The 26,508-nt window shown below is 36.0% G+C and overlaps 1 protein-coding gene and 1 long non-coding RNA gene across 4 annotated transcripts in view; both read left to right on the top strand.

The window, feature by feature from the left end:
• The window catches only part of LOC117234844 (autophagy-related protein 16-1), a 598,282-nt gene that overhangs the window by 217,915 nt on the left and 353,859 nt on the right, over positions 1 to 26,508 (top strand). The window lies entirely within an intron of this gene.
• LOC117234893 lies at positions 1,355 to 16,474 on the top strand. Its single transcript, XR_004493585.1, has 2 exons — positions 1,355 to 1,677; positions 16,196 to 16,474. It is a non-coding gene; the product is annotated as an uncharacterized LOC117234893 (long non-coding RNA).

Genomic DNA, 26,508 nt, shown 5'->3' with positions numbered 1-26,508 from the left:
TCCACGGTGAGCAGTTCAACCGATGTAAGAAAGAAGAAAGAGACAGATGGAGGAAGGTGTACGTATGTTATATGGATATATAAAAAGAAAGCCGGATCGGGAAGATGGTAGAGAGAGAGTTGCGAGGTATAGAAAAGTTGGTACGACGACTAGAGAGAAGCGAAGCAACTATGATAGAAATAGAGTGGGGAAGAGATAGAGGAGAGGCATTAAATGGAAGCGGCGAAGCGGGAAGAAGGAAGAGCGAGTAGAAAGAAGGACAGAAGGGAAGGGATGGCACGAACATAGCCGGATAGCCGCGTATAATGCATAAGAGAAGCGGGAAAGAGTAACGAACTGGCAAGGTCGAGCGTGGTAGGCCAATGTCTCGTCCTCGTAGTACGAGGTGAACCAGCGCTGCTGCAACTGCCTCCTCGTGGCTCGCTGCCGTTGCCACTGCCGCCACCGCCACCACCATCGGTCACTACCACCATCGGCCAACACTACATACTATCATCGACTCGTCGTCTTGGTTCCTCTGCTGCAGCTGCAACGGTCCAACACGCCGACCTATGAGGCCCGGGGAACGGTGAGCGGCAGGCCTTCCTGCAGCATTGCAAGGTCGCAACTATGAGAAACCGGCCAGAAGAAGAGGAAGTAGCGGAGTGGGAGTGACGCTCCTGTGGAACGCTCGACGGGAACGATACCGAGAGAGAGATACCATGAACTTGAAGCGGGGCTAAAGGGAGCCTGAGGGGTAAAACGTGAAGTCAAACGTAGCGCTGCTATTGCCATGGATGCGTAAATCACTCGCTTCTTTCACACCCGTGTTACGTAACTAATTCGACATCGGCCATTTCGGTCACGTGGCGAGATCTCACTTTCCAGAGCTCATGAATAGAAAACTGACACATCATTCTGACCTTTCTTCCGCGTTTCTTACAATTTTATGCTTTTTTGATTCTAGAAATAGGAAATTTTAGAATGATGATGGACATTGCGATGAAGCAGTTGGTTGTTGGGGAAGGAATTATGAGATGTACATTGTGCTTTTCCATGAAAATCCTTATACTAGAAATTAATAATATCGATTTTTATATAAAAATTCCTGCATTAGGATTGATAATATCAAAATAGAAGAATAGTTATATTATGATTATATATGTTAAATCATATTACCAGCTATTGTATCCTTGACTATATGAAGCACAGGTTGTTTGCTTTATTATCATAAGTAGTACTCTTTAGTAGTATAATACTTTTTATATAAAGTATCTCCAATTATACAAAATATTAAAAGTACGTATAAATACATTTTGAAATATAGGTATATACAAATATATGTTACAAATATATAAAGGAAATACGAGAAATCTCATTTCTCGTATAACTAATTAAAATACGATACCATCCTATATCCCTACATCCTTGTTATATCATCCGCATATACACGGTACCCAGACCAAGCTATAACTTTTCAATGGGAATCTCTGCTAGAATTCAACGAATCTTCGCAGAATTTCCGCCTTATATCCTCGATACGCTTAATGTTATACCATTCATTTCGAGAGTCCTTCACAAAACGGAGCTACAGTTGCCCCGACGAACGAGAACGGGAGAAAGGGAAGATCACTGAATCGAAAGGGGAAAAGACGGGAGAAAATAAAAGAAGGAGAAGCATAAACAGGCAGAGACGAAGTAAGTCCAATCTATCGACTCTTACTCGGAACGGGAGGATGCACCTATCTACTCTGCTCCCGCAGCGTTGATCGTACAGAGAGTTAGAATCTCCTTTATCTCTTTATCTCCCTCTCTCTCTCTCTCTCTCTCTCTTTCGTTCCTCTCCCTTCTCACCTTTCTCTATCTTTAGATATCTCTGTCTCTTCTTTTGCATATTGCATTTTGTGTCTACGTGATTAACTCGCATGCTTACCTAAACCTAATATACCGAGGAATGTGTGTTCGCACGGTTCCCCACGCGGAGAAGATATCCACCCATCGTTAATTCTCCGAACATCATAACGATGTCCCAAGGTAATTTGAAAATCCTCATTATCTTCGAACCGGGAGGAGCCTCCGCATGCACACGTAGTGCAGAGGGTATACTGCTTTTCGTGATCGAGCGTAGATCTCGAATCGATAGCCAACGATATTCGTCACCGCTCGAGAGAGAGAGAGCTTCGTATTATTCATTACGCGAAATCAGAGAATGGTCACGAACGGATTCATTAAGGCGCGCTAACGTACCGATCAATTTAATCCACAGAGAGTATGGTTTACAATTGATACAAGATGCTTTATTGAATAATCTGGCATCAGAACCTTATTCGGTTTAAACCGGTGGATCCCAATGTTCGAACCATCTAACTTTGCTAACGAGCTACACGACTTGAATCCGATCTTGGCGATTTCTCCACCAGTTTGATTGTTTGCCAATATAGAGTTGAACGATTATGATTGTATTCAATGAGATTCTTATTTAAAGCATCACACGCAAGTTGGTATATACCGTACTATGCTGAAACGGAATTTGATTTCATAAATGAATGTAAAAATACTTGGTCGTATTTTGAATCTATTGTTATCTCTTAAGAAGTGTTGAATTCAAGAAGTATTGGTAATTTGTTAAAAAGATGTTGATTAATTTGGTGTAATATTATGTGTGGTTATTTATCGTTTCGATAGGAAAAATTTCTTAGAAGCTCTAGTTAAATAATCATTTGACGAATCTACTATCTTATTGTTGGTATTTCAAGCTTCAAGCATTTCAAACAATTTTTATATAATTAGTATAATTCAATTTTAATAAATATAACGAGTAAACATTATAATATTTATAACTATATATGTAATTCAAGACTTTATTTATTGAATTATTTTTTAAAAATTTGTAAAGCAGAAAGGTCTAGGAATAAATACAATCATAAGGAGAATGTCTAAAAATTTGTCTCCGTGTAACCACCGTAGACATATTTCATAAAAATATACAATTAATTGTAATTATAAAATCATTCTAAATGGCTTAGGACTTTTGTACAATACCATACATACACCGCGCTGCTGAAAAATATATTTTCTATTATTTTTCAGTTTAAAGCGCAATTCAAAATATAAATGGTCTTTCACCTTGGTGTTTCATGAAATATGCATACGAAACAGGTGCGTGCATGTATTTAATATTTCGGAGCCAGTGTAGCTACATTCGCGTATTAAATACGTTTCATTAAGGTAAAAAATTTCAAGTAAAGGGGCGTGTATAGTTTCTGTAGCGTAGCTTGCGAACATTGGTTTACAAGTTACTGTAAAATGAATTCTAAAAATATAGAAAAATAATTTCTGGAATTAAGTCGTCGGCGAAATTTTCCCACTTGTTTTATATAGAAATCGAAACTGAAATATTTTATATCTTATATTGTCATTATAATTTTATTCTCTTTTTGATTCTCTTTCTTGGTGATTAAGACTCCAGAAGATGTTAACTTTTATTCATTTTGATCTCTATATTTATATTTATCTGAAATTATATCTTAAAAGTGTTACATAATTGCTGCGTTTTATCTACTGCTTATGTTCTACGTGATCGTAATAACCTATTAATGTAGGGCTTGAAAGATAAGCGAAGAACGATAAAAAGCAAATAGTATTATTTGAAAGGCAGTAAAATGAAAGGTACACATTTAATACTATACATCATTATGTTAACAATAATTGAACTGTTATAGATAAATTAAATTATATTAATGTATAGCTACTATAGTTGCACGGAAATGGAAGAATTATCTGTTTGGATATGATTATCGAAATTTCATAATAATTTGCAAAGTATATATCTAAAGATAAAATTGAATAATTTTAAATTTGCGAATATTTAAATCTGCTGAATGCTGGAAATCTATGTAATCCATGAAATTGAATAGTTAGTTTTTGAAATATTTTTTAGTATTTACGTTTATATTTCAACTTTGTTAGGATTATACGACGTTTCAGCGCTCGTTTCAACATCAAATTAAAAAAAAAAAATCTTTCTAAAAGATTAAATCGAAAATAATTGAGAATTAACTCTTGTAAGAGAAGAAGTTTTAGATTTCCTTTCCATAAAAATGAAACCTTTTGTAATTACATTTTAATTAAAAACGCGCAATTAACGCGAAGAATAAAGCGTCATCCTATTTTCAAAATAAAAATAGTAATAAATTTCTTACAACAACACGTTTAATTGTTAGTCCTATCTTCACAATTTTACGATCATACAATTCTTAATCATTTGTTACCTATAGTATTATCAATACATGTAACATTTTTAACACAACTGAAACAATCAGCAAACGATGCACTGGTCGTTCGCAAAATATTTTTCGAGGCCGTAATGAGCTATTGAACGGTTTTCAATACAACACGATACGATTAAACATTTTCTCTTTACAATTTGCGCTCCATTTCGTTTGGAGCTATTGTAGAATGGCCGACAAACACTTGCGCTCATCGACTAATGACAAAATCGTTGTACAACACCACCCAGATTATTTCCTCCTTGTCGTTATAATAAACGCTTTTAGCCGCGAAGCTACAAAACGAACAATAAACATCAAATTGCGCTTGCGCGCGTTCTGTTGGCGGCGTTGTCTGTTCGCGAATCGGTGCTATGATACATTAACCACGAATCATAGCCGCGCGATTCGCGGCGTGCGAGAGGCGCGAGTTCTGTTTTGCCTCTGCAAATTCTATTGGCCTCCGTGCGCGTATTTCTCCGTCGAAACGGTTCCTCGTGTCTCGATTATGGGCAAAATATTCGACAAACAAAGCACAGTAGCCGTGCAAATACTCTTTGTTCACGGTGGTCGGCCGAAACTTCTCTATAACATGGCTCTACGGCATTGTGGCAATGTCCAGACCCGTCGACAAAAGCAACCTTTCCCTTTGTTCTTTCTTCATCTATTTTCCGATTATCCTGTTCGTTTCTCTCCTCCCACTTCTCTCTCTCTCTCTCTCTCACTTTCTCTCTCTTCCTCTGTCTCTCCGATCTTTGCTCTCCGTCGCTCATAAACGAACGATACCCAACACAAGCTTCACGTGCATACAACCCAATCTCTTTCGTTTACCCTCTTTGTTCAGCTTTTTCGTTTTGGGAATATTTACGCTATCGCACGGCCTCGTTTGTTACCTGCTGCGGCACGGGGCCGATAATTACGTTGCGGCCGTTTGTTTTAACGCTAATAACAACCCGTGACCCTCGAACGGCCACTACAGCCCCCCTACTGTCCCGGTGGTTGGTGCAAACCAGCGGCCAGCCTCGTGAATCCTCTCTCTAACCCGCTGCGTTGTTTTTCGTTGTCCTTATGCATTCGTTGTGCAGATATTTAATCAAGCCATCCATAATTTCTCGATCGCCGATAAGGCGGCATAGGTATTTCCTCATAATAATTAATTCGGCCCGCGTCTCCTCCGCTTGTAACGGATGTGATTACGTCTTCTAGTTCCTCGTTCGCCCATTCACCGTCGTGTTATTTATAATTGAACTAAGCCAATTGCGTACCATCAGCACATCCTTTCTTGATTCATTACGCTTTGATCGTGATTACCGACAGCTTTACGGACCAGCGCCATAAGCCGCCTTACGTGTAGCTTCTATGTTGATTTTTATACACATGTGCTTCTAACACGTTTTATTGCAATTGAAAGTGCTGATACATTTAAAGGGATGTGAAACACGTTTAAGTGAATAGCAGCTTACGCAATGAAACAATCAGCTTTTTGTTCGATAACATCGGCTTTTCTTATTTAACGACCAGTTTTAATATTTGTTTTATACTCATTGCGAAGTTTTTTCTGGTTAACGTATTTAAGGTTTAAATCGCCTGTTTTCAGATACTTCAGAGAGATAATCCGACTTGGTGCATATTTGATGCGATGCATTATATCTAGGTTTGATAAATAAGATTTTATAAAATAAGTACCGGATGATAAATCCAGGTAGAGTAATCTTTTTAGGTATTTGTTTCATAAAAAAGACGAAGCGTAGGGAATATCTGCTTTAAAAATAAACGTGAAAAGAGAAATAAAAGAATTTTCCGTTGCTAATGGTAATTCTTTGTTTTCTCAAAATAAATAGTAAGCAGAAACATGTGAATTACCTGTAACACCGTAAAATATTTCACTGAAATATCGTTAATTTTCTCTCTTACATATCTGTGCATGAAATTGTTATTCCCCAGTTTGTTATTTAATACGTACAAAGCTCGTATCTGAAATTTGATATGTTGAAATGAAATGTATAAAACAACAGAATAATCGTACTATGTACTTACTTCATTATAAGTTAAGATAAATTAATAACTATAAATTAGATTAAATTAGAAACTATCAGTATTTTATTACCAACGAGAAAATTGAAAGCGTTTGTGCAAAAATAGATTATTAATTCTTCCAGGACCAAATTCTTCTTTGACTGTGGGAAAAAAATTTTTTTAATCAATTGTTAATAGTAAGACACTTTTTGCCGTTTTTTTATGTCGTTATAAGAAAGATGTAATAGATGACAATCTAAGATCAGTTTTATCAAAAACGGATATATTTATCATAAATAATCATTTAAATCATAAATCAAGTGGAGGTACATTAAATTTGTTTAAAAGAACGTTTTAAAAATATGCTCGGTATAAAAAAGTATAAGCTGGACGATTACCTTGCTTCGACTGATTTATTTCATTTTAATGTAGAGAAATCAATTGGGCAGCTCAATAAATCAAGAGATTGTTTCTTTATGAGTAGGGATTTAGAGGGAATTTTACGGTTACCTTCACGTTTTTCAACGAAGCAGTCACCACTTTCAACATCACTTGTAATGCCAGAATCATTATCCCAAATCATCTGCCGTTATAGCTCGTTGAAGCCATCTAGATAGCTATTATGGCGCTACCTATAAAAAAACAGCTACATAAGTACTCCATACATAGCTTCATTTAGAAAAAAAGAAAGCGAGATGAAGGTACTTCGAAATCTTCTTTACATCTGTATTTGCAAAAAAAATCTATTACCATCGCATTACATCTCCGCCTGTGACTATCCACTTTTTATAAATAGTGTTTCTCAAGGAACCTTCAAGCCATAGCGACGTTGATTCCTACGACCTATAGCTTCACGCTGTATATCTACTTCCTTTCATAAGTATTAAGATAGTTATAAAAATAAAGGTAAACTCAGAAATTATTCGAGAATTATTGAAACCATTAACGTACGAAAATATACGATGAAGACTGTTCATTCGCTCTTGTAGCTAAGTCTTGCGAATAATTTTTAGAAATTTTAAATCATGAACCTCGCATGAATGCAACATCATGATCGATTGTTTCCTTGATAATAATTTAATCTAGTCATCCTATTTCATATGAGACTGGACTAAATACTGGTGAGGTATTCTAATACCTATGAACGTGAGTGCACGTATGTGTGTCTCCCTATTGATTTGATGGAAGAACTTGCGCTCGCTGGGATAATAGAGGTCCCGCAACAGAGACTTCAACAAGAAAACAAAAAAAAAAAAATGAGGGGAGGAAAAGGGAAAAAAATTCACGTTCCGAAGCGTCTCGAGATTCATTAGGGCAGTAAAAGCGTCGTAAATTGAGAGCTGTCCGAAGAAATTTAAACCGTTCCAGGGTGTGACGATCGTAAAGCGAAGGAGGGCCCGTGGTAATTGGCAGTTTGGCGCGGCGAAATACTTCAACGTCCCACGCTAATTACCTAAAGTTAAGCGTTCGTGCTGTGCCAAGTTGCATTTTGCAATTCGTGGAGTGCAATCGACGCTGGGTGCTCATCGCCCGGCCGTGCACACGGACCTAATTCGTGGCCGATGTACCTATGTGTACCTCTGCTGGCTCTGCTGAACCAGCCGCCGCTTGCTCTCGGCTTTAGGACATCGTATTCAAATGTAACTACGTGCTGCCGGTGACGGCGTAATATATAAACTTGTTATATGGAAATAGATGCGTGTTTTTACTGGCTTTCCACCAGGACCAGGGGCGGAGGCAAAGTCATCCTTCCTCTCTCTCCCCTTCCTCTCTCTCTCTCTCTCTCTCTATCGTGTTTCCTTTCTCCCCCCTCCCTCTTCATCATCACTCTCTCTTTCTCTTAGTCTTTCTCTTTCTCTGGCAACGCGGTTATGCAAGTCAATTTAAATGGGCTGCCGGCATCCCCCGGTAGCTCGTTACCAGTTTGACGTTAGGTGCTCGCGTTCGACCCGATAACCGGCCTGCTAATTAAGCACGTTGTACTTTTTGGCCTTGTTGGTGCGATTAGTTGCTCAGATACGATTGGCCGGACGATCGTCGTTACAGTTATCATAATTCGGAATCGCGCAGCCCAGCCCTGTTCATTTTCTCGATCCGTTTCATGGGACGTTCCATCGAGCCGGGTCGAATAGTGAAAACCAGCCTGCTTTTGTTTTTACTCTTAATTATCCGTTATTATAGCTCGCGGCGCCAGTCGCACTCTTCAAACTACCGAGGTGCCACCACCAGCATTTAATAATACGTCGCGGTAATTAATCTGACCTCATTAAAAGCGCCCAAGGATTTTGTTGCGTACTCTTCTCGTATTTACCTTCGCGAAAATCCTCGTGTAACCTTCACGATGACAGCTAGGTTAAACGTTCCTATGCAAAATACACGACGCTTTGTGTTAAAGGATCGCGTTTCGTGTATCACTGAATTTCTTGTCACTTTACGCTGCCCTTCGTATTCTTTTTGTCCCTTTATTACTACTCTTCGAACCGTGAATCGTAATTTTCTTGAGAAATCACAATCTATTTTATTCTTGCTGCTTCGTGTGTTAAGAAGAAGGAGCTTGTAAAAGGAGCGCTGCTATTTTTTGCTAGTATTTCAGTAAACTAGAAAGATATGAATTGTACGAGAAGCATTATAATATTCGAAAGTCATGCAGGGAGTAAGATCATTTTTTGCTGTAAATTATTTTAATAAATCAACGTTATGTTATTGGATGATTCTTTCAGAGAAGCCGGGCAAATATTGTTATTTTTCATAGTAAATCGATATGATCTTTTTGATCAGTTCTCGACGATCTACTTGATCAGTTAAGTTAGGTATACATTAAAATATTAGCGAAATATTTTATTTAGCAGCGACTAGTAATCTCTACGATAAAAGTCTATGAAAAGATATAAGATGAAAAGACTATTATTATATAAAACTCTGCGGGAAAAATAAAAAAAGTTCTGGAATTTTTTCTTCATTTCCGAAAGCATTTATTTAGGTGCCTGGAATAGCATCTACCTTGAAACGTTTAGGATTATTATACTAAAGACTAACCCCGGAGCCAGTCATTAAGATTTCTTTGCAGATTACCGTACATGTACGTTTAACGCTGTTCGATATTGTATTTTTACCAAAATAAAAATTAGTGAAATTATTAATAAAAATTAGACAAGAAGAACACTTATTTTTAAATATTTTATTAAATATACAATATTCTGACTAATACAATTTTGCAATTAAAAATACAAAACATAGCGAAGAACATTATAAAAAGCAGGATCATAATAAATAATAAGATCATGATTAATAGGATACGTTCTATTTTTTCTTTCTTTCCGATCGAATCCTTCTTCTACATAAGAAGTTTAGATTCTGAGCAACCACAGTATTCCAAACAGTGATTACATTTCAAAAACGTTATTGGAATTACATCACAGGTGAATTTCCTTTATTCATTATCAATTGAAAGATGCAAAGTTTTCTCTCTGAATACATCGTCCTGTACGAATTTTAAAGGAAGTCTCGTGGAAATAAGGGGATTCACGAGGAATATTTTAAAGCCGTGAAAGTGCCTTCCGGAAATATTTAGAAGACTTTGAATTATTCAGTCGGTATCCGCGGACAGATCGACGTGGAAGTCGCTTCAAGCAGCATATTAATATGCCCGTTGCGTTTAACATTGAAATTCATTTTTCACGAGGCTTCAATTACACGTATAATTAATATAGTTCTCGCATCGCTCATGAATACAAAATTTTGTCGATCGCTTAATAACATACCATTGTAATAAATAGCGATAGTAATGAAACACGTAATGATAAACTAAGAGGCCGCAACTAAGAGGCATTCTCTGTAAAGAAGTTGTAAACAAAGATATGATCATTCACTGTTGAATTTGTACCTTTTTACAACCGACTTAGTACACGTTTAATTCAATGAAAATGTTTATCGTAAACAATGCTAGTCTATAATTAATAACTTGTAACTTGTCAGTTTGCTAGTATTATTAGTAAGTTACTACGTGAAAGAACTCGTAGGAAGTTAGTGTGACTCCGTACAGCTGCAGCCACAGTCGCTACGACTAATATCGAAACAGTGATGATACAAGAAAGTCGTTCATGAGGATAACTTTATATCCATTGGAATCGGGCGATTTTTTGTTCTTTTCCATAGGAATAGTCAGGTAGCGGAATTGCGTTCGGGCAAGTAGACTGCAACGAGCGACAGGAGGAGATATAAAGTGGTACTTTGCCTCGAAGAATCCTCGATTCTCTCGACTCGATATGACACTCGAGACCGTCCTTTCGCTCCTGATGGCCCTCCTTGTCGTTCTTGCAAGAAGGTAATTTAAAGCGAAGAGTCTCGCGGCAATTTTAACACCATCGCGCCGAAAAGGATATAATAGATGGGAAATTGCTTACCGGAGGAAAGGAACGATGGGGTGCGCGCCGCGTAATGAAACATCGTTATAAAAGTACTCTTTATTAACGAACGCAGGAAGAGATCCTTAGTTTCTCGGCCAACGAAATGGAATTCCGGAGAAGCTGATCCTCGAACCGGTGCACGGAATGTCCGCTCGATGAAATTTTATTCCGTAACAATGAAGCACGTACTGCTTCAGCCGATACTAGCCGGATATAGCCTTCTCCTCGAAGATAACAAAGAACTCGCTCTCTCTGGCCTTCTTCGAACAGGGAAGGCTTGTCGTTCGACGTTATTAACGGACGAAAGATTTGATATCGAACCACCAGGTGGATGCAATACACATTGCACATTACCTTCGATACAGATCATAGGTTTCTTTTTACCAAAATTATCCAAATCCTCGCTTATACGTACTCACGATAAAATATCGAAAATTTTTTTGTAAGCAGAGATAAGAAATTGGATTGACGATAAAATTAGGTCAGATGGATATATATCCAGATCTTTACGCGATTATAGTTAATTCGTGTGCGAGACTTTCAGAAATCAAACTGACCAACGGCAGTTTCTACGGATTCCTTAGATTCATTGTTCAAGTGGACAATTAATATTCAATATCTGGAAAAACAAATGACTTATTGTTATAAATTTATTTATCGTATGTACGTGGTATAAATAATTATAAGTTGCAAATGTTTGGAAAGTTATGTTTGTAATCGTGATTTCAGTTTATGGATTTGATCAGTATCACATCTGAACGACTCATATATATACAACTCATGTATATAAGAATTTTTGGCGACTACAAATAAGAACTAGCTAAATTATTTTATATTACGTCTTCTTTCATAAATCGCTAATAGTGGAAGTGATATATATAGCATCCTGTATAAGAAGATGTACTTGCATGGAATTCAAAACATTTCACGTGCAAATCTCGCAACTAATCATAAATGATAAATGCCACGTCCATGTTAATTCAATTTTGGTCGAACTCGATTCTCAATCACTGTCAAGGAGCGATCGTGTTCACGCTTAAATCGACAAATGATGGACTACTGTTTTTCGGAAATGCTTATCAATAATCGTATCAAAACTAGAATATAAATTGTACTTGACTTTTGAGATGACCTTGTTCGTCTTCATAAACTGAGGGATATCAATCATATTTTATTCTAGGAATTTTCACTGTAGTCGTTATGATGTACGTTCTATATCCATTTCGAGTATATTTAACGATTCAATAAAACTAATACGAACTGTTTAAGTATCTATAAATAATGCTGAATATGAAGGATTTCAGTGAAACGAGTAAAGCAATTATGCTACGGAGCTATTTCCTGTTTATTTTATTAAGTATATATTCGTTGCCAGATTTATGTTAATATGGAAATTAATGTAGGAAGAATAATACATTGGTTAATTTTTAATTAGGAAATTTCTTTCTTTCATATATGTATCTTTAAGAAGCTAAATCGATCGACTCTGTTTTTTGTAAAACTTTTAGATTTGATTATCCAGGTATATGATTTATGTTCGACTTTTAAGAAACAAATGACTTATAAAAGCGAATTCATTTATTACAAGGAGATGAAATAAATAACTAAATTTTAGATCTTGATTAATAACATAGAATAAATTTCTCCATACTTGTCAACAAACACTATAACAATTAAGAATTAACCCGAGGGGTTTGATAAAGTAGATTAAGACTTGATTGGTCAGCCCAAGTGAAACGAACTACAATACAAATCATGAATTTCTATTTCCATTATGCGAACCCTTATTTATTTTTCACTCCACAATATAAAAAACAATTTTTATTAATTAGAATTCATCTTTATCAGTATGTTGCGGATATTTATGCAAATTCGTATTTCTGTGAATTTAAAACCACAGAAACAGAACCTAAATAAAAATTCGTTCAACTCCTCACGTTTTGCTTTGAAGCTTTCGAAGTATTTTTGTATATTTTTATGTACGCATTCAAATGCATGGATATTCACAGTCTATTAATCAATGGAAGCATCGATATTAACATTTCTCGTTAATTGCAAAATACTTTTATCGAAACTTGATACATATATCAGTCCATGTTGCAACATCAACGTTACGTTCGACTATCATTAACGTTATGAATGCACATGTAGATTCTGTGGCATTGCCAACGCACGGTGGAGGTACAGATTCGCAGTCACTCGATTCTCGAAACTGTCTCGTCATTTATCTCGAACGTTGGTAGCTGTCGCGAAAATAGTCTACACTGTGACTATTCGTATCCGTTCGTTCATCTAACCATTTGTCTTTCAGTAGGCGTCGCTATGTCAAGCACGAATGAGTACGCAGCGGGTGAAGTCATCCCAAGTAGATCCTTACGCGAGATATGACGAACATCTTCCCTGTACGTAGGTACGTATACCCCGTGGTACGTTGATGTCGTCCCGAAGACGTGCGCTTTACTTTCCGCGCACGTATGCACGTACAGACCATAATAAATAGCGTGGAGAAGTTCGCCTGGCAGAAGGATAGAACGGGAGGGAGATAAATACGGAGAAAGGGGAGCAGTCGGCTGCGCGATAGAGGGAATAGAGTAAACGAGAGAGAAGGGCAAAGCCCCGTTTGACTCAAGAAACCTTGTATTTCCGACACTCATTACTCGCGTGACTGATGACACGTGAATGGAGGCGACAAGAAAAGCACGCTCGTGGGCTCCTTTTCTCCCACTCGATTCCTTCTACCTTTTTCTTCTCTTCATTGCTCCTTTTTTCCCTCATCTTCTCTTCTTCTTCTGCTGTCGCGTACACGAAGATGCATCGAGGCCACCCCGTACATTGGCCCTTTTCTTTATCACGCCTTTTCTTTCGAGCAAACCACCCGCTCATCCTCTCCCTCTCCTTATTTGTTTCACTGTGCGGCAATTCCTCGACAAACGCGAGTATTTCGCATGCAATCCACTATCTTACCTTGGCTACGTGGTTATGAGTTCCTCGTAGACACCTCCGTGATGGATTCTATTTCCTTCGACGCCAGATTACCGCAAAATATTCTGTAGCTTTCAATTCTACAGCTATTACTCATAATTTGTCGGCGGAGCTCCTTCGCCCAAGGTCCTGGCCTCTAACTGCCTCTGGCCTCCAGCGACGAATGTTAAACGACACTTTAGTCTCTGCCCGCGCTCTTGGATAACAAAATGCATTAAAGTGGTTACGTTATTATGCACGGTAAAATTGTTTGACGTTCCTTGTTCGCTATAATTTTCCAATTTCAGACCGTTGTTTGTTAAGAGGAAGGTACAAATTTCTCTCGAAGCGCTACTATGCCGCATTTACTTGATATTTAATGTGCACTTTATCGTATTTTGTATCGTTACACTATTTTAATTGAAACTTTAAACAGGAAACAATTATAAGATGCGATTAACTTATTTCAGGAGAATTATCTGTCAGCTTTCGTTAGTTTCAACCAGATTTGGATATTGTTTAAACAATATATAATTATGTATATGTTAATTCGTTTAAACATGAAAATGATATTTTTCTATTAATTCATTATTTGGCTGTCAAGTGAGATAATTTTCTATCTGACTTTTTATTTAGATAAATAGATTCAGAAATAAAAATTCTTCAAAGTATAGTCATTATAATTCTGTTATGTCCAAGAACAAATTGTCTTACAGTGTCTCAAATGCGCAGATTATGTAGTGCCTTATTCAAAGATAGCTGAAATAAGAACAGTTTTGAAAGTATATAGATACTTCTGTTGTAAATTAATCTGTTGCTAGTTTTATTGTTTTATAATTAAATTGTTTTCAAAACGTAACATTTGAATCTCCGCATTGCTTATTTTATTTAAAGGTGTCATCTAGATTAAAAACTTACTTGGAAACTTACGTGTTCATCTAATCTTGATATAAAATCAAATTATTTTCTGCAATTTATTTTTAATATACAGATGAATTAGTTGAAACACATCATTTATTACGCCAACTTGTTATTTCTTATTTATTTTCAAATAAAATGTACAGACGCCTATCAACCAGTCTAATAGATTTTAAATAATATCCAGAGTGCTTAGATCATTGTTATTACTGGGTGGAGCCACTTATAGTATTTTTCTCTCTTCACGAATTTTTTCTTTCCCTTCTACCTCGTCATCAAAGGCCTGAGGAATCAACACATTCTCGCAGGAAGTAATCATCTCCTCTAATACCTATTTCTGACGTATAAAGCAACATTAACCAGCTTCTTATGCCGTAATAACGGATGTAATCTTGGAAAATTTTCTTAAGCTCCAGAACTTAATCTGCACCGCATTAATCTAGTCCGACATAAGAAGAATTCTAGCATTGCTGTAAAACAGAAAATATCCGTGCTATGTCATCATATAATACACTGTACCACTATACGTATGCGAATCAACATATCCGCGCCAGCCGCATCCTTCAAAGGGAGTTTACCTTGCTACATCTCTTACGTCATCTGCGTATTTTTCTCCTTAAAAATTGTTATAGAAGCCTTCCAAGTCCAAGAAAGGTATAAAATATGATTTCTCGTTCCGATTTTATTCCAAGAATATAAAAATTCGATATAGTAGAAGGATCAATTTTGACTTTAATTAATTTTAAACCAATGTCATATGATTTAGATTCTTGATATACCTCTTATATCTTGTCTCACTATAAGTTACTTATTTCCATAGACCAATTTTCATAAATCCATTCCTTGAGGGACAGATAATACTAAGTTCATGACTAATAATACTAAATTCATATTTATATTTTTATAAAAATAATTAAGAAATATAACACTAATAAAAATAAAAAAGAGAAAGGGACGTGTAAAAGGAAATATATTACATTTATCAACGATCTGTTAAATGTCCATTCCCTGTTAACCAATTCCTTATTAAAATTCGATCCAATATGTTGTTTATTCTGAAACGATATCGAACAAATACGTATAAAGAGATTATCGATCGCATCGATGTAGCTTCTAGCAATAGAATCACTTGACGATCAGGGAGGGATCAGACCATATTATAATGCAATCAAGTATAGGTGGATGCGCTCACGCGAGACCCCGTAATGAGTTCCCATGTTAGAGTATCGCGGCAGTTACTGAACGCGGGAGGCTACCCATCATTGTTTACTGCATTCTCCTCCCCATAGACCCTGACCGCCCTTTCTCCTTCATCCTCCGTCTCTTCCTCTTCCTTTAACATCGTCTCACGCCTCAGTCTTTTGCTAATCTATTATTCTTGGCCGAGCTGCTTCATAAACTGCTTATCGCCCCCAATCAAGCCTCGAAGACGTGGGTAGGTGGATGGGACAAGACGGCGCGTTAATCAGATCTATCCTCATCTTCCTCTCTCTCTCTATCACACGCTTTTTCTGTGCCCTGTCGGTGTCTACACTGTGTGGCTGTTGTACATACGGAGCTTTGCCTCATTTTGCTCTGCTGTGTCTTATTAGGACAGGATCGATAAACTGCTACTGGCCGTGATACACGTTTGTCAAAATCCCGCAGGTGTCTGTAGCAAGCCACAGATTCATCCCGCTCCTCGGTCTTGACGAGCTCTCTACCACCGGAAATTGAAAACAGGAACGAGGGAGAAAATGAATGGCCATTGCCTGGTTTTGAGCGAACTTTCCCTGGTGGTTGAAAGGTGAAGTAATGAGATATTTATAGTGAATTCGTGAAGCATCAAAGTGATATTAATATTGGAATTAAAGATAGATTTATCAAAGTTAATTATTATAACTTTAAGTCGCTATTAGGTTACAATATATAAAATATCCAATTGTATATAGTTTTGATTTTTTATTATTTATATAAACAGATATGCCCATAAACTTTAACAATATAAAAATTAATAATAGTAAAATTAAGATCATATATAAACAAGAAAATCTACAGCTTAAACATGACACATGCAAAATGATACGTCTACAAAAATAAAAGTATTTGTTGAAAAAAGGATGAAGAGAATTAAATATTTAATATATCACAGTTTAATGAATTTATTAAGTCCTCGTTTCATTTCAATTGCAAAATAACGTGATCTATTAAAATACTATTATCACTTCCTCAATTTCAATCGAACTGACCAATTCCATGCTGTTTAATCAATCCATAAGACATGCGTGAAACATTTATCCTTATCCTCACTATTCTTGACAAAACCAACAAAACACCACATGATAAGATGGTACATGTATTGGATTGCATGCTCTGATTCCATTGATTAGATATTTCATCTATCACTACATCAGAGCTATATAATGCATCTTGCATCGAATGTATCGCGTTAATACTGTTGGCTCGTTATAACGATGAGTCTGCAGACAAAGTAAAGAAAACAGAAAAAGAGAAGAATGGCCAGTTACTGTTACGGGCCGCTTTCGTTTCTCTGTCCCCGATTTTTCTTCGGTGTAACCGCAACGTCATCTTCGATCACTTGATCACTCGTCTTATTACGTCCAGTTCTACTAAGTTCGCCGTCCTTCGCGTCCTTCGCAAAATCTTTCCTCGGACGATTTCGATATGGAAAGCGACAACGATCATTCTGATCTCGGCACCTGCTATTCTTTGACTTTATGGCAATGTGCTGTGCAAGGTCGCGCACAATCACGGTTTTTCATTAAGGAACGAAGCTGCACGATGGATTAGAACTTCTTGAACCTTCAAAATGGATAAGGAACGAGAGACGTCAGCCGTCATGACAGATCGAATCGTTATTTCCTCCACAAAGCCCATGGATTATCTGTCTTTTGTGCACAGCGCTCTGTGATTTCGCTGTTGCTTCGTAATCTAAGAATGTTAATGGGAACAGGAATGGTAACCGTAAGTAAGAAGAAAACAGGTGAATCGAAGCTGGAGAGAATGTGTTTGGCCTTCTTGTAACCGGATGCATAAATTATAATTTATAGCTGAAGCTTGTTAGATGCAACAGTGTATTCAATATTATTGGTTTTGTAAAATATATACGTATAATGCTCTATTATGATATTCTCAAGCAAATGTCTACTGAACTACTTATTTCAAATATAAGTTGGTGTACTTTGAAGGAGACATTTTACTACGGACACAAACCTTCTCTAGATGGAGGTTTCTTTACGGTTTCAAAGTCTCTTTTAAATGGAATTATATATTTTTATTTAGTTAAGTGTGTAGCCCATCCTGAGACAAATGTATTGAAATGTGGTATATGTTGGTCTTCTAACATTCCATTGTTTCGCTGAACGTCCATAAAATTTTACTAAGTAGAATAATTTATCGACTTGAGTAAACACGACGATTCTTTTATCACTGTGCTTCAAAATCTTTTGGAAGGCATTTCACTCGTCGCTAGAGTAGAGATAAATTTGATAAAAGTTTCATAAATGGAACTCACTTGCTTTTCTATTTCAAATTTGTTTTTATGATTGTTCAAATTTGCTGGAAATATTGGCTTTTACACTAGAGAGGTTTCTTACATACAGCCGCAAAGTTTCACTTAAGGAAACAGAATGGAAAATATAAAAGTCTGTGCACACATACACGAAAGTACATCTATGAAGCAAGTACATATTCAGGAACTTAAAGGTTCAATGAATGGCTAAAGGGAATAAGGAGTGGAAGTTTGAAAGTTAAGCACTGAATAATTTCAATTTGAGGAGAAGAGAGGCGAAGAATTTGAATTGAAAGTAAAATAAACAGTGATATAAATTTCGAAATGGAACATTTTCCCGAAGACGAACTGTTCTAAGAAAAATCTAGGCATTTGAATATCTACGTTTAAAATATAAATGTTTTTGAAACTATCTTTCTCTAGAAAAATTTTCATTAATATATATTGCGATTTGAAATTAAAAATTGAAGTAAATCTTTGAATGTTTTTCTTCATTTCTACTGTTATTATTTATTATTCTAGCCAGTTTGTTGCAATGAATCTTACAAAGGAATCGAAAGATAAGCAAATGACCTTTTAAAATGAAGATATACTCTTATTTACTCATAACGTTTTATGCTATTTCGCCATAAGTCTTTTATTCTTGGTTCATCACGAGCCGTTCTTGTTAAGAGAGAACGGATAGAGGATAAATCTGATTACGGATGGATGACGAGACATCTTGTGTTTCTTTCTCACCATCAGAGACTGTTGATGAGACATTTTGCATTTTCTGTATATCAATCAATTATGAGCCACAGCAGCATTAAAAAGCCCTTTTGTAATTTATAACGTGATGACAAATTGATTATTGACGATAAAATGACAATTGATTAAGAATCTCAAAGTTCAGAAAGTATCTAGGAAAGTACCTAACCTTCTAGAAAGTTTAAGGTAGCTATAAGGGACAAAATAAATGAATGAACGAGAAAGTATTTCAGACGAAATGAATAGTTTCAGTTTCTCAAGTGATATTAATAATGATTTACTGTACAATAGATAACAAGATTATTATACGACCAAAAACGATCTAGCTATATAATTACCAATGAAAAAGTCTCCTCCTCATTGTACTAAATCTCTTTTATACGATACAGGATTGTATTCATTGCGATAATTGTGAAACTTCTCCAAACACTACATTGGCTAACAATAAGAAATCTTCAATACATGTTACTTCAAAGAAGCTTGGTCTCAATTGCCACGGAAACGATCCCGTTTAATTTCGTACACAATTATTCGCCTCGAAGAAGTTCCGCGGTCCGGCGGTACAAGACCGTCTACGAAATGCATGGCGTGGCTCTAGTCTCAACGATTTAATTAAAGTACACGGCTGGATGCTTTTGCACGAACCGAAAAGTAGTGAAAGCAGACAGTAAGAACTTGAAGCCAGTTTCCGGTTTGGCCATCATTCCCCTCCTCTCTGCACCTTTCGATTGAGGTTTACTCTTTGAGTCTGCTAACTGCCTACCGTCTTCCTAAGGTAAAGTCCGTTCGCGATTCCTTCTTCTCCCTCCGGCAACGTGGAAGGAGTACTTAAAAGTTTTTACGGGGCGTTCTCATTGAAAGCGGAACCGCAGACGGCAGGCCTGCAGCGTTCATTGAAAGAAGTAGCTGTGGTCGCGGCGCATCCTCACCCTTGATTCCACGGAATCTCGCGCCGCCTCTCACGATTAGCGCCACACAGTCGAAAGCTCACTTCGGATAACTGTGGAATAGAAAGGCAAACGGGACTAGAGGGACACAGCCTGAAAAGAATACGTAAGAGCAGGGAAGATCGGCGCTGATATGCTCTCGATAGCCAAGCGATGACACGTTTTCGAAATAAAGAAAAGAACACATAGTGTTAAAATGGTTATGCGACCGCGAAAAGACATGAAATGTTAATATTGGCAAACTAATGTTGTTTAACGTTTAAATACTCTACCATATTTATTTTTTCACATAGAGTCGCTCTCTTCTTCGATACATCTTCTGCAGTTCATAGATAGCCTATAGATGTAGTATAATATAGTAGAAGTAATTAAGTAATAAGCCACGTTCTTGTGTAAAGCGTTTACAAATCAATTTAAAAATTAAATATAAAAAATGGCTGCAAAATATAACGTTTAATTTTTACCGTAACGAAAGAACTAAATTAGAACTAGCAAGCAGCGAAATGTTAATCAATTTGCAACAAACCATATAGTTTTACTTAAAAATCCAAGTTACGTGCATTTAAAAATTAACGATCTCCTTAATCCATCTATTCGAAAATATCGTCAAATTGTAATCTTTTTATTGCAAAACTTAGGTACTACACTGTATCTGATACATTCGCCGACTATTTATACAGGATTTCTCGTAAGAGAGTGCTTCTACGTGAGCAAATGAATATACGTAGTAACTTGAATGGTAAAGCGCTAGACGATGTTAATCTGCACGATGTCCCATGATTTTTTCGGTCAGACATCCATTTTATCATACTACGCGGCATTGAGAAGTAAGAACGTTGAACGAAGAAAAAAAGGAGGATCGAAGGGAAGCCGGTCTTGAGAGTCGTGAGTCTCACCTCCGTTCTCCTTATAATCATAATAAACTCAACCTTGGCATCTCTCACCACCGCAGGGTACGTCGTGGGCTGAACCAGGAAGGGCGTGTCCATGAAAGAGAAGAAGAAGCGAACGCTGGGTTCAAGTGGGATGGAAATGAAGTCGGATAGGATTGAAGTTGCGGTCACTTCTTGTAGCCGCAGTCGTTGTTGTTGGAACATGGGTTTTGCGGATTCTCTCGTTTACACCCTTCATCGTCCATCGCTATGGACCGTCGTTAATCGCGCCTTTTATTTATCGGATGCAAATTGAATGCGTACCAGCTCTCACAGCGCTCGTGCTGTCTTTCTCTCTGTCTTTATTTCTCTCTTTTGGTTTCGCTCGATGTGTCTGTGAAAGCCCTCGCGATTCTGCTCGCTCGGCTGCGGGCAAAACACCACGTGAGACGCCCGTCACCGATTACACGCGCATTCGCGGTCGATCGCCGTTTTACTTGTAGCGGGAGGTAACCAGCGAAAAAAAAAATTACCGCTACCTCGTGAGCGAGCAAGCACGCCAGACACGGAATTGTTTTCCGAGTAACATTTCGCCCGGCTGGCAAAAATAAATGTGCCACGTTGGATTCCTATTAATTCGTGTTGCGAGCTGACCGAACGTAACGCGTTGCAATTTTCGGCCGCGATAACTTTGCTCTGCGGTTTTCAATCGCCCTCCCTTCCTTTCGATTCTGCTCGTTGAGAACAACATCATATTTTCGAGATAAGAAATTGTTCCTCCCGCTGTATGCGAGGACTTCATACGTCGTTATTATAATTACTAATAGAATGGAAAATTAAATCTTTGATATTGTTGTGATACGAGGGAAGGAAAGTAAAAATGGACTGAAAGTTTTCAATGAAAATATTTGAAGATTAGATTTTACGAATATTTCAAATATTGAATATAAATATAAATATTTGTTTGAAATAAAGAGTTGAAAATACTTCAAGACTATAATTATATTTTGAAATATGAAGTTTTGATGTCTATTAATCATCAGTCAAAAATCTACTCAGAAGGATTGATATAAATATACCCTTTTAAATGAAATTGTTTTATTTCATTGAAGAATTTAAATGTTAGTTAAAACCAATTAAATGGTTGTTCTTTAAATTAACCTAATATTTCAAGAGGAACTTTATCATAAAATTGAAACATAGAAGTATTCATATATACGATTCCTTAATATTTTTCTCCAATATCCGAAATACACATTTCTTGTAACAATAAAAATGCATGATTGAATTGAAACTGATAGGAATAATGTAACAATATCATAAATCATTTCGTGTTTTCAAATTTCTCTTAATAGCTTTCGAACAAATTCGACCTTGGAATGCCAGTTGCCACAAGTTTGTCGCGTGATAAACGCAGTAATGAGACCGAAAAACAGTTATGAAATGGCAATTTGAAACGAACGCGCAATAATGGGAACACAGAAGCGTGAACGGTGGAAACGAGCCGAAGATAAACGCGATTCAATTTTGCTCGGGAACGTATAGGACGCATTAATGGGATTGCAATAAAACGAAAACGCTATAGACAGGTCGGCTTATTAATTGCGTGCAACACTTCAGGTTCTTTCGTGGAATCGCAGAGCAAGATCCGTGTGAAATAATTGCAACCGTGACCGTCACTTTTACGCGAAACTGATTTGCTCCATTACAGGTGTGCGGCCTGCTATTGAATAATTTATGCGGTCGAAAGCTGCTGGTGGGTGGTACCATAATTCAAGCAGCCGCTATCGATAGAACGTAGAAGCTGGTCCATGAACTGGTATTCGCCTACGTGGGCGTGTATAAATAAGACAGCGTGTCGATCTAATCCATCCCCTAAAACACGTTATCATGCACGAACTTCACGCATTCTGATCATTTCTGCCCATTTTCTGGATCATATTATACTCGGCTTATACACGAGAAACTACTCTTATGTAGAAAGGACAATAAGTCGATCACATAAGCGAAAGGTTAGGACAGTGAACTTTTCGTTGCTCCAAAGATGTTTATAGAAGAATATAACGTCATACAAAATTTCCAAAAACCTTAAAGCTTTGACAAGCCTTGAACTTTGTGAAATATTAAAAGCTGTATAATTTTTGTGAACTATTAGAAGGTATAATTTAGTACTAATTAAGTGTTGCTATTTAAGTGTGATTGTATATCCAAATAGTTTTGCTATATTTTTTTCAGTTATTTTCTAGATTTAATTCTATTTTTTAGCATTAAAAAATATCTCAAGCTTGAAAAAAATGCAAAACAATTGCTATTTGTGTGTAGCTGCTCATTCCTATTCTTCGCTGAACATTTTCTTAGAATATTAAAAGTCTTCTTTGTTTGATCAATCATGAGCAAGATTGAAATATAAAATTTTGGATTAGAAGTTAATAATAGTTAGTAAAGCGAAGCTTTTAATTGAACTACATATTTATTTGAAATTAAAAATAATCCACAGATCTCTTGATATGTTGGATGATGATATTGTGACAATTTCACTTGAACCTAAAATATGAGATTATTATATGTACATTGAGGGAGTCGAAATCCGCGAAAAGGTTAGTTATATGAGAAGTCAGTGGTCGCAGGCTATGCCGCAAGTGACCCGTAGACTTGCTACGTGGAATATTATATAGCCGGAAACTGTTCCCACGGGTTACAATTGGAGTAGAGCCATATTGTGTTTATGATGCATCAATTACTGTTACGCAAGACGTTAGAAGTGCACGTAGCTAGCAGGAACATGAAAGTTTTGTGGTAATGAAACAACTTCCGTGACCTTGACACCTTCCTCCAAATGCAAATTTCATTCAGTGATTTTCCAACCTCCTTTGAGCTTTCTATTGTGACTTAAACGTTATAGAAACTCTAATAAATATATTTCAGAGCACCACACTCTATTATAAAAAGGAATTTTCTGTCATGTTGAAACTTTAATGATAAATTTATATTTTTATGAATAAAACTGAGTGAATGAAACTTAAATAGAGATTCTTTTCGCTTGTTATATCCTATAACGAATATTGTATTTTGCATATTATTTTTTATATTTCTTTTATATTTATTGCATTCTGTAAATGTTCCCACAGATATAAATTTCAATTTTCCATAAATGCATATCCGGATATGTGAAGTCTACTGTATTTCTCGGACATATAAACGTTATTTAAAATCTAAAAACATATAATTTCTTAAGCAAACATTAAAAGTCAATTTATACGATATTTTCGTATAAAAATTCCATTTAAAATAATTTTAAATAACTAGAACTTTCTGGGTACTCTAACTTGTCACGTTAGCAAACTGGACACCATTTCTAGTCGTTAAAACGAATGGTTTGCCAGAAGTCTGATGTTTAGATCGTTCTTGTTGATACCCAATAACAATGTGCTTAGCGCAACCGGCTATAAGCTAAAACAGAAAAGGGCGAGGCAAGATGGAGAGGGAGAATCAGTGAAAGAGGTAGAGAAAGAAAACGTTCGTATCCATTGCGGGACAAAATTATAAACTGCTCAAGCCGAGGTAATCTAAGGAGTGATTGCGGTTGCAAGTCTCCGGGTATCTGAACTTTCCTGTGGAAACAGAATGGTACAAGTTCAACGGAATTTTGCGGCGAAACTGACTGTTTATGGCGAAATCTTCCTTGGAAATTGGAAGTTTTTAGATACGATTCTTGGACTTTCTCTTTGTCCTTTGAGACGCATTTTTATACATCAGTACTGTTTTTGGCTGACTTTAATATGATACAAATCCTACTTTGAATGTTGATTCCGTTTCAGGAATATTTGTATCTTCTCTTTTTATAGGATATTTCTGCATAAATGTAGTTTACAAAATAATATCATTTTCTTTGTCCTCTGTATTTAAATTGATTGCACGTGTTAATAAAATTTTTATATTAATATTCATCATCGACCAGACAAACAAATAAATAGTGAAGAAGCATATTGAATAATAAAATTTCATGTTAGCATTTATAACCATATTGGCTTAATATATTAACGAGTATTACTATTTATATGGTTTAATGCATTGCGATTATACGAATAATATCATTGATATTATTGTAATTTGTATCCGAGCGATCGAGGAACGTTTCCTAGGTAATGAAATGTCAATTTCAGTCTTTCGAGAGTTGCACGAGATTTAATTATCGCCAGCTGCCGCCAACGTCTCAATCTAGACCAAGTTGAAACTATTAAATCGATTAATAGTTTGTCTCTGTGGCAATACTGGTTTCGGACAAAGCGATAAGAGGAAATCACATATGAATTGCAGTATGCGTTTAAAATAAAATTTACTACCAAGATTTTTAGATTTCCTGTTAATCCATTCGATGGCAGAAAAATATGAAAATAGAAGAATTTTACTTTGATTTATTGCAATTTTATCTTATAGATTTTATTGTAATAAATTTCAATTTATAAAAAGTCATACGAGAGTTTCGACAGAAGACTCACGCCCTTTTTATACTTCTAATAGTACAGTGAAAATTAAAGATTGTTTGGAATTATTAAAATAAGGAAACTGCATAATTCTAACGATCTTTGTACTATTATTATAAAAAAACATTGGATATTTAAAATTTTTAAATTCCACGTAAAATATCCTAACTTTATTATTAAAACAATGAAGGTCTAAATTTTAATTAGAATTTTTTAATAAACAAATTTCTGAAAAAAAACTGTCAGTTAAATTTAATATTGCCGTGAATTCGTATCGAAATATTAATTCACTTCACGGTTTTCTCTTTCCGGTTTATTCAGTTTAGGGAAGAACTAATTTAACGGGATTAATTAATGTGGTATACGAAGTTCTTTACAAAGGATACTGTCTTCTTTTAGTGCATTCATTGTGATCTTAGTGGTAATTTTAGAACGATGTAGTAGGTTTCTCTTTTGACGATGGTTTCATGTTCGCGCTCTCATTTCAAGGTCTCTCGCGTGATTCACCGTAGAGATTTCTTTGATCTTCCTTTAATTTTGGAGAATAAATAAATTAAATTGAATTACTGGCCACTTTTCACAGTATTCTCCTCTGAACATACCATGAATATATTTAAGATTTATTTTAGTAGCTTGATAATTCAGTAATCTAATATAGTTTCACAATATTCGAAATAAGTACCTTCGTAATGCAATTTCCTTTTCACTTAGAGTTAATATAATCTAATTTTGTTAATCTTTACACAGGACCTCAATAAAATTTAATCACGATAAATTGAGGATTAATAGCTGCAAAGCACATTCTTTCACAAGAATTTTAAAAATTTACAATAAAGTTTAATATGGTAGAAAGACTATTATAACCAATACATAATTACAGTAATTTTATTGCAATATTAGTATTAACGATCAAATTTCTTCAAGCAATGAAGGAACATATGAAGAATACAGAGAAGAACATGATGTATCACACTTGCTACTTTTTTTTCGGGAAACAGCTTTAAAATTCAGTAACCAATCTCATTTTGCTGAAATTGTCCTTTTATTTGGCTTTAAATCTCCTACAAAATGTTGATAATATCACAGTATAAAAAAACTGAAAATATTAAAACATCGTTTGTCTTAAGAATTATATTATCTTTTACTCCCGCGAAACTTCTTTATGTAAACTCATAGTATTTTTAAAAGATATTTTTCAACCGAGCAGGTTATTTCCATTTTCAATTACGTTACACTAAAATTCTCTGTGTTTAACCATAGAATAACATTCAAGTCGTGACAGTGAACAAAAATATTTACTATATTTTTCTCGTTGGTTTTCATATCTTATTTGCTAAAAGAAAATAGAAGGAGAGAGGAAATAACAATGAAACTACTTCGAAATAGTCTTAATTAAACG

This window comes from Bombus vosnesenskii, unplaced genomic scaffold, assembly GCF_011952255.1.
Source record: "Bombus vosnesenskii isolate JDL3184/JDL3185 unplaced genomic scaffold, Bvos_JDL3184-5_v1.1 scf7180000013263, whole genome shotgun sequence".
Lineage (NCBI taxonomy): Eukaryota > Metazoa > Arthropoda > Insecta > Hymenoptera > Apidae > Bombus > Bombus vosnesenskii.
The sequence above is the reverse complement of the archived record's forward strand: the minus strand, read 5'-3'. Positions and strand labels throughout refer to the sequence as shown.